The sequence below is a fragment of the Oratosquilla oratoria genome, chromosome 1 (assembly GCF_046742065.1).
Source record: "Oratosquilla oratoria isolate Oo_2021 chromosome 1, ASM4674206v1, whole genome shotgun sequence".
Lineage (NCBI taxonomy): Eukaryota > Metazoa > Arthropoda > Malacostraca > Stomatopoda > Squillidae > Oratosquilla > Oratosquilla oratoria.
In genome coordinates, this window is record NC_134777.1 from 64,467,466 (window position 1) to 64,477,430 (window position 9,965).

Genomic DNA, 9,965 nt, shown 5'->3' on the forward strand with positions numbered 1-9,965 from the left:
GATACCGAGAAGCTTGTAGCCTCAAAGAACTTGTTTATCATTATGTTTCAACCTGTGATCCGCGGACCGCTATTGGGTCACAGAAGTCCGCAAGGTTGACAAGGTCCACAAGTCAAAAATAAGCTATAGTCAGTGAATGTCTGATGATTCTATTCGGTATTGAAGTTGTGTGCTAAAGGCTAAAGAAGAACAGAAATACATAAGTACGATGAATAAGAAAGGAAGTTGATCACTCCTGCTATAGACCCAAGAAGATCTGGACGAGGTTGTTATCGACGCCGATACACAACATCGTCCAACCTCACTGAATACCTAGTACTACATAACTCCCTGATATAACTGCACAGTAATATCGGATTAACATAATCAAGAATAACAAAAGAAATCTTATATGCTAATATCAATCAAATAACAAGTAAAGTAGACGCGTAGAGGAACTCTGCAACTCCTCTGCTGTCGACCTTGCAGGCTCAAGAACAAAGTCCATCTCACCTGGGTTAACCAGAAGGCACGAGGAACCGTCGTTTCTTGAGTAACTCGTTTTGCAGCATGACCGTGAACAACCTCTTTACGAGTCGTTCTAAGGGTCCCCATCCACTGTACGACCCGGTCTTGAGGCCGCCGGACGATTCTTGTCGGATCCAACCAGATTGGATCGTGCTCGTATTGATTTTAGTTTGTCCGACCGACATACACAATCCAATCTGGTTGGATGCGACCAGATCTGTCCGGCGGCCTCAAGACTGGATGGGGTTCCCAAGACATTCTTTGTAGTTTTAACACGGACTTTGCAAATGAAAAAATTTCAACAACGGCACAGGCATACCTGATTAACATATTCAAGACAAAGAAATCTTACGTCATTATTACTAACAGGAAGCAAACACTAAAGGTATCCAACTCCCCCACGTAGAATATAGGGCTGCAATGGGCGAATTGGAAGAATTAGTGATATTGATAGTATTATTCATGAGCAGGTGATCGTGGGTTCGATTCCATGGATCCGTTAAGTGCTTCTTGCGTTGGTTCCTGACAGCTCTGACCAGGCGGGGAAGCGACTCCAACATCGGCCTAAACCGCAACTGCTAGGCGTTTCTCACTTTCCGCTTCGTGGAAGTGGGATGGTGAATTTTTTTGGTGAGGCAGTATTAGTGTTGATATTTCTCACCTTCTCACCATCCGCCTGGTAGGTCTATGTAGACCTGTCAGTCTGCGTCAGCCTCCTCCAGTCGGTGCAGTCATCATACCGTCTCTCTTGTAATACTTGTCGCAGAGAGGGTCCTCTGTTCCAAGCGCTTCATTGATGTTGTCAAACCACCTTTTCCGTGGTCTTCCTGGTGGTCGTCTACCCCTGGGACGCCAGTTCAGCCATCGCTTTGGTGTTCTATTATCTTCCATTCTCATGACATGTCCATACCAACGTAGCTGTGTTGATATTATTGGTGGTAATGATGTAATGGTGATATTAGTGTTACCTTGGCGGTGGGGGTTATACATGTATTGTTAAAAAGGATGGTGATAATCCATGTATTGATACTGGTGTTTGTAGTGTTAATGGCGAAAGAGTAGGGATAATCATTCTAGATAAACTATTCAGCAAAACTTCCTAAAGATAGTGGGAATAAGTCTGGTGCCTACCTGGAAGATTGGTGAAGAGACTTGGTTTCATTATTGACTTATAACATTAGATTACCCTAAATGAATGATAACTAAATGATCTGTTTTAGTCCTAAGTAACTAAAGAAATACCTTTGACCTTATTTGAGCTCAGTGACCTGTGCTGACCCATTGTGACCCGGGTCAAGTAGTTCTTGAGACCCAGAGTAACTTCTGGCATACAGAACTCATGCATGGGACTTAAATGGTAAACTTTTTGCTCAATCGAAAAAAAATCTCAAACTTTGAAAAAACAACTTTTATTTGTCAACTTTGAGCACTGGTGTAAACTGAAGTAAACTTTAGCGTTTTTTAACTGCCTATTTTGTTTTGCTTTTGTAATGTAACAGCAGCAATCTACATATACCTGTGCGAACTTCTCATGCAGTTATCATGATTTGATGCAATTTTTTCCTTCTGTTTTATCTAATTTGATCCTATTCTATTTAATTCTATTTTATTTGTTTTATTTTATTTTCTATCTTATATCATCTTTATTTCTATTGACTTTTTTCTTGTTGCGTATATCACAACAGTACTTGAATTTAAGCTGATAAGTTCTTGTTTATTTTCTTTCTAGAGTGGTTCTCAGCAGACATTTGATTGATTTGTGAGTATTTATTAACTTATAAAGTCATATGTTTATTTGCTCGTTTATTATTTGATTAATTAATTCTGTCTATTTTTTACTTGTTTATTCATTTATACTTTTTTCGTTTTACTTTTATCTTCATTTCTTTATTTATCTATTTATATTTTAGTATTTATCAACTTATAAAGTCATATGTTTATTTGCTTGTTTATCATTTAATTGCTTAATTCTTTCTATTTTTTACTTATTTATTTATTTATACGTTTTTTTCGTTTTATTTTCATCGTCATTTCTTTATTTATCTATTTATATTTTTTATGTTATTTGTTTATTTGTTTGTTTATATATTTATTAATCTATAAGTATGTTTACCGAATTTATTTATCAATCTATTAATTAACTTATCTATCTATTCATTTATTTGTTTATTTATTGCTTTATTGCCTTATTGTTACTTATTTGAAATATGTAGTTTAAAAAATCACCTGCTCAGAATCGATCTCTACTAGAGTGCTAAAGAGTTATCAGATATCAATTATCGTAATAGCACAGTTAGAGCAGTAAATTCATCTGTAGACTTTGATAGTGTACTCTATGTTACTAGTGAGGGATTAACATTCACTCTCAAAAACACGAAACAAGAATAAAGAACTGATGAATGTGGAATATCGACTAATCTTTATCTTTGTTTTATAGTTTTAAATTCCTTTTTAAGTTTCCTAATGGTCTTTTAAAAATTTCTTCAAAAACGTTTCCAGTGGACAAGAATCCATATATATAATGTACAATAGTTTATGCTCGTCCTTGATTATATGGTAAAACAGATCCTTCCTTAGGGTAGTTTTGTGCCTTTTAACATTTGTATTTGTGACTAACACATTCAACAAGTTCAGATATACTTGGGAGAATGCTCAACGTGAACAAAGCCTTGCTCTAATTGAGCGACGGAATTTCTTCTTTTCTCCCTCCTTTCCCACTTGCTCACTCACACACACTCACTCGCTCACTCACACTTACACTCACTCACTCATTCTCACTCACCCTCACTCATTTTCACTCACTCATTCATTCTCACTCACTCACACTCACTCTCACTCCCACTCACTCACTCTCACTCACACTCACTCACGCTCACTCACGCTCACTCACACTCACTCACTCTCACTCTTACTCTTACTTTTACTCATACTCTCATTCACTCTCTCTTTCTTTCTCTCTCTCTCTCTCTCTCTCTCTCACACACACACACACACACACACACACACACACACACACACACACACACACACACACACACACACACACACACACACACACACACACACACACACACACACACACGCACTCTCTCTCTCTCTCTCTCTTACTTTTACTTTTACTCTTACTCTCACTCACTCTCTCTCTTTCTCTCTCCCCCTCTCTCTCTCTCTCTCACACACACACACATACACACCCACACACACACACTCTCTCTCCCACACACTCTCTATCTTAGAAGAATTAGGTAATTGTTCGAAACCACTCTGAAAATAAATGAATGCCCGCAGAGCGCATTTCCAAAGCTTTGGTTTTTGATGTTCAGTGTCCCTACATGCTCAAAGATGAACACAGTCCTCCGTGTTCACCCTGGGACAAATTTTCATGTTCAGTGTTCAAGCATGCATGTGCGCGATTTTGGGCATATACACATGTGTGGAACTAGAAAAATGTTCACACATATGTATATCAACACACTCGCACACACATAAACACGCACACCCATGCACAAACATACACATACAAACACAAACAAACACATACATATACAAAGAAACACATACATGGCCGTGGCTCCGCGGTCCAGGAACATACACACATGTGTTTATGTATTTTACTCTCAGTTTTTCTCTCTCATAACTCCTCAATTCGCTCATTTCTTCCTTTTCCTCAATACCTCCCTCCTCCTCCTCCTCCTCCTCCTCCTCCCTCTTTCCTAGCTCTAATTATTTCATATGCCTCTGATTTTCTTTTATACCTCTTTTTTTGGTGTCATTCTCTTCGTGAAAAAAACTCACTCTATCCCACTTCTACTCTTTTTCTCCTCCACTCTTATATTACCATTTTTACATTTTTACTTTCTTGCCCTTACTCCTCTTTTTTTCTATTACTCTCTACCTATGCTCTTCTCCTCTCTTTCTTTTCTTCCCTATTTATTCCATTCTTCCCTCCTCCCCCTCCCCCTCCTCCCTCTCCCCAACTTGTCCCTTCTCTTTCCTCCCCCCACACGTTATATTCATTATGTTCTCTTCATCTCACTAAATCTCCATTTGCTCTTCCTCCCCTTTCTCCCCTCTCTCCCTCATTGCTTGACCCTCTCCCTCCCTCTCTCTCTTCCTTTTATCTCTCCATTTGCTCCCCACCCCATTTAATTCTCTTTTATTTTCCCGACCAAATATCACTTCCTCAACACTTCTCCCTCTCCCTCTCCCTCTCCCTCTCCCTCTCCCTCCTCATCTCACTCTTCCTCTTTGGCTCTTACTCCGAAATGACCTTCCCTCCGCTGAATGGAATCACTTGTTTACAGTCAGACTAAAACATGAAAGAATAAAATTGTGTCGAAGCGTTTAATGGAAGTAGTAAGAACCTCACCAGTGGATTGAAATTGCCTGGCGGAAGACAGAACAACATTTCTCAAAGAGATTTTCTTGTTGAAGAAGTTAATTGAAATAGCGTTGATTTTTAGGATGAATGAAGACTGACGCCTTTCCGAAGAGATTGACATTCCACTTTGTTTCGTCCTCATTTCTCTCTTCTTCCCTCGCCCGTCGTGTCACTTCTCCTCTTCTTTTCATCTCTTCCTCTTCCATGTACCTCCACCTCCTCCCTCACACTTTCGCCTCAAACCTCATTTTTCTCTTTCTCTCTCCCCCTCTCCATTTCTCTTTCGGGCTTCTTTTATTTTCTCTTTTTCTTTCCAACGCCCCTTTTTGTTACTCTCTCTCCCTTTCCTCCTCTTTCAAACTCTCCCTTTCCCCTTTTGAGCACAGTGGACTACAATAGGAGAGGTAACCATGAGTGAATGGAACAACAACAACAACAACAATAACAACAAGAACAACAACAACAACAACAACAAAAACGGAAACAACAACAACAATAACAACAACAACAACAACAACGCCATCACCAACGACGACGACAACAACAACAACAACAACGCCACCACGAACAATAACAACAATAGCAACATCATTTATACCAATATCAACGCCATCACCAACGACGACGACGACGACGACAACAACAACAACGCCACCACGAACAATAACAACAATAGCAACAACATTAATACCAATATCAACGCCATCACCAACGACGACGACGACGACGACGACGACAAGAACAAGAACAAGAACAACAAGAACAAGAACAAGAACAAGAACAAGAACAACAACAACAACAACAACAACAACAACAACAACAACAACAACAACAACAACATCATCATCGACAACAAAACCGAAAAAAAGGTTTAGAGGGAGGCAATATAATCTGTTGCTTACGAGTTTGTCCAAGTAAATTGGAAACCTTCCTCCAAAATAAACAAATAGATAAGTAAATAAATAAATAAATGAATGAATAAATAAAATTAAATACACAAATAACTGAATAAACAATCGACATTATTTGTGGCTGTTTCAACGGAAATTTGTTTCCTTCTCATTCTCCCCCTTTTCTACCTTTTTTTTTCTTCTTTCACTTCCTCTCTGTTGTCTTTTAACCTCTTCCTTCTTTCTTCTCTTTCTCTCGTTCCCGCCCTTTTGCAAACTAGAATATCCCCCTTACCGTTCTGCATCACTGTTCTCCTCCTCTCTTCCCTTTCCTCTCTCTTTCTCTCATTTTCTCTCCCTTCCTCCCTCTCCCTTCCCCATTCCCTCCTCTACTCTCCTCTCTCTCTCTCTCTCTCTCTCTCTCTCTCTCTCTCTCTCTCTCTCTCTCTCTCTCTATTTCCTTCCTACCCTCCCCCTTCCCCCCAGCTGCTTTCCTCAACATCCCTTCTTCTTTCTCTTGTATCTTCTTCCCTCCTTCTCCATTCCTTCCGACCCTCTTACATCCCTCTCCCCCTCCCTCTCTCCTTCACTCATTCTCCTCCCCCCTAACAGTCACTAACTTCCTTACTCACTCACTCACTCACTCATTCACTTAGTCACATCATCAATCAATCAGACATTTCATCACTCACTCATTTTCTCACTGACGTGCTCACTCAAACACACTTTCGCTCAATCAAAAAAAATCTCACTCACCGACTCACTCACTCACCAAGTCTTTTTTCCTTTCCTCTCTTACTGTTCTCCCTACTCTATCTTCCTCCTCCCTCCATCACTCGGCCACTTAGTAAACCAGTTATTCAATCACTTAAACCCTCCATCCTTCTATCTCTCTCTCTCTTTCTCTCTCTCTCTCTCTCTCTCTCTCTCTCTCTCTCTCTCTCTCTCTCTCTCTCTCTCTCTCTCTCCCTCTCTCTGTCTTATTGTCTTTCTCCCACTCTCTGTCTCTCGTTGACTGTTTCTCACACTGTCTGTCTCTGTCTCTCACTCTGTCTGTCTCTGATTGTCTCTCACTCTGTCTGACCCCCCCCCTCTCTCTCTCTCTCCATCTCTCTCCATATGTATGTGTATGTGTGTGTGTGTGTGTGTGTGTGTGTGTGTGTGTGTGTGTGTGTGTGTACGTGTATACGTGTGTGTAATCAATTGTGTCAGTGTCTGTTTGTGTTTGTTTATGTGTCTATTTGAGTGTCTGTTTGAGTGTCTGTTTGTGTGTCTATCTTTGTGTCTGTCTGTGTGTGTCTGTCTGTCTGTGTCTGTCCATATGTCTGTCTGTCTTTCGCTTCCCTTTTCTATCTCCTCTCTTTTTTCTCTCTCCTACTAATGTCATCCAGTTTTTCTATATTTTTTTCTCAGCGTACTTTACTCCCTCTTTATTTATCCTGTTTATTGTTCACATTTCTTTATTTTTGATTCTCCCTGTTTTTGAATCTCTCATTCCAACTACCTCATCTTTCCTTCCTCTATTCTACACTCGTGTCATGCACAATTCCTTGGTATTCTCTTCTTTCTTTCCCTTTCTGAACCCGACATTCTTGGCCTCATTTTGAATATTAATTCTAGATTCTATCAAATGATTTTATTCAATTAAGGAAAAGATCTTCATTCCTAAAAAAGAATTTAAATTATCTCAAACTAGCGTGGGTGACGTAAATGATGAGTACTGTTTCATTGTTGAGTAGTTAACATATGTACATATATATATATATATATATATATATATATATATATATATATATATATATATATATATATATATATATATGAGAGAGAGAAATGAGTGGGGAAGGGCAAATGAAGATGTGTTGGGAATAGAGTTTATTGCCCTAACGTTTCGACCAACTTGGTCTTCTTCAGAGGACGTGTTGCATTACAATTAGATCACAAATCTTATACTCGCAGCGAGAGGGAACCCAGCCAGCTGAAGAAGACCAAGTTGGTCAAAACGTTAGGGCAATAAACTCTATTCCCAACACATCTTTGTTTGCCCTTCCCCACCCATTTCTCTCTCATTTGTCTAAAATAATTTTCAAATATATACTGTATATATATATATATATATATATGTATATATATACATACGTGCATAGATACATACAGACATATATATATACATACATATATATATATATATATATACATACATATATATATATATATATATATATATACATATATATATATATATCAAGGACTACTATTACACAGGACGTGCGCATCCAGATACCTGGGTTCGCTAACGAAGGCCAGTCCAGCGCAGGGTTGCCACTCCTAGTGTTTTCCCACTAGATCTATTATTTTTTTGCCTCGATCTAGTAGTCTAGTAGTTTTTCGTCATGAATATCAAGAATCTAGTATATTTTGAAGATCCTAATAAAAACGTTTAATTTTACATTCCGAAGCCAAATTTTTGGAGCCAGATACTAGATTGAAAAAGTTTGAGCCAAACACAGAAAAATAGTGCCAGATCTGGCACCAAAAGTGTTAAATTGGCAACCCTGCCTACTAATCACGCAACCATCCTACAAAGTACAAAATATAGCAGGCTGTCGCGCTCGCGTCGAAGTTTGTATCTGTTTTCGCAAAATGTTATTTTTCTGCATAATTTCTGTCTAATACTTCTTGAATTATCCCATGAAAGCATTATTTGTCATTGAGAGGTTTTGAAAATTAGCTATAACACATTCACACGTATAGTTACTATGAATTGAATGTATATCATCATACGAACTCCATAGAAATTGTCAGTCAAATTGGCGCACTTGTTATTTGCTTATAGTATGTTTACGCGATTGATTGGTTACATTAGTATATAGATGGTTGCAGGACGGTTGAGGTTTGTATTATCCGAATTATTAGTTTGTGCAAATTTTTAAGTGCAGAATCGTAAAGAGCAATGCAACAACAGTCTTGCCTGCATACAAGTGACGAGTTTAGCTCATAGTTGTCTACTTGACTAACTAGTGATTGGTTGTGAAAGTTTGGATTATTGCACCATTACAGGCAGTAGTAATTAGTTTGATGTATACAGTTTTCTAACTTCAAAATGTTTTCATGTGTATGTTGTGTAATATAATTCGAATCTAGTAGTTTTTTGTTCAATGTAGTAGTTTTTGGCAAGCTGACTAGGTTTTTTTTTTTTTCCAGAGTGGCAACACTGGTCCAGTGTGCTAATAGCAATGGAGGTGTTAAGGTTGTGTTACTCCGTCTTTCCCGCGTGGCTGCATTTAGAAGTGGATTGTATTTGTTTACATAGGTTCTTGCTGATTTTGTGTATTCAAAATGCCGAATAAGTGTGGTATTGTGAACTGCAACGGTAATTATAACAAGGATAACAGGTGCCGAGTGTTTCGACTGCCAAAAGACCGTTATGAAAGACAGAAGTGGATTGATGTGCTGCTACCACGTAAGAACTTTGTTGTTCACTCTGACAGATTTTTCATTTGTGACATAAACTGGGGTCCCAACACGCCTTCTATCAATTTGCCTGGTATTTTACGCGACTTGCGACCCCTCCCAGTGTCTTCAATGTGCCTGCTTCATGTCTGCCATCTTCAAAACCTGTGCCTCGCCCGGCGAAGGCCGAAGACAAGCAACTGAGGCATTTTCTTCAGAAAGATACGATTACTTCATTTGATGCTTTTAGACCTGAACGTGACCTACAGAAGCAGTACAAGAACTTAATTATTTCAAGATCGGAAGAAAGGTAAGTGTGTCTGTTCATGACAGAAAATTTCAGTGAGTGAAGACTGTCTGTGATTGTCAAAAATACGCCCATGTTGTGTAGCCCACTGATCTGCCGTGCATTTAAGAAGGGCATTAGTGTACCACTGGGTAAGACACTTCATCCCAACAATGGTTTGAGGTCGTATGGTCAGTTCGTCAAAGCTGTGCGCTTAGCAATAAACTATGACATCCCGTTTGACAAAAAGATTGAGATTGTTGTCACTCTTCTTCAAACCCACACGTCAGCCTGTGTAAACACCGAGAATGAGAAGAAGCTGGTAATTTTGACACGTCAGTTGGAACTTTTATCACAGAAGCAGTTTTCTATGAATGATTATTCTTTTGCTCTTGAATTATACCACAAGTGTAGTTATGAACAGCTCAGAGACTTTTTGGTGCTGCCA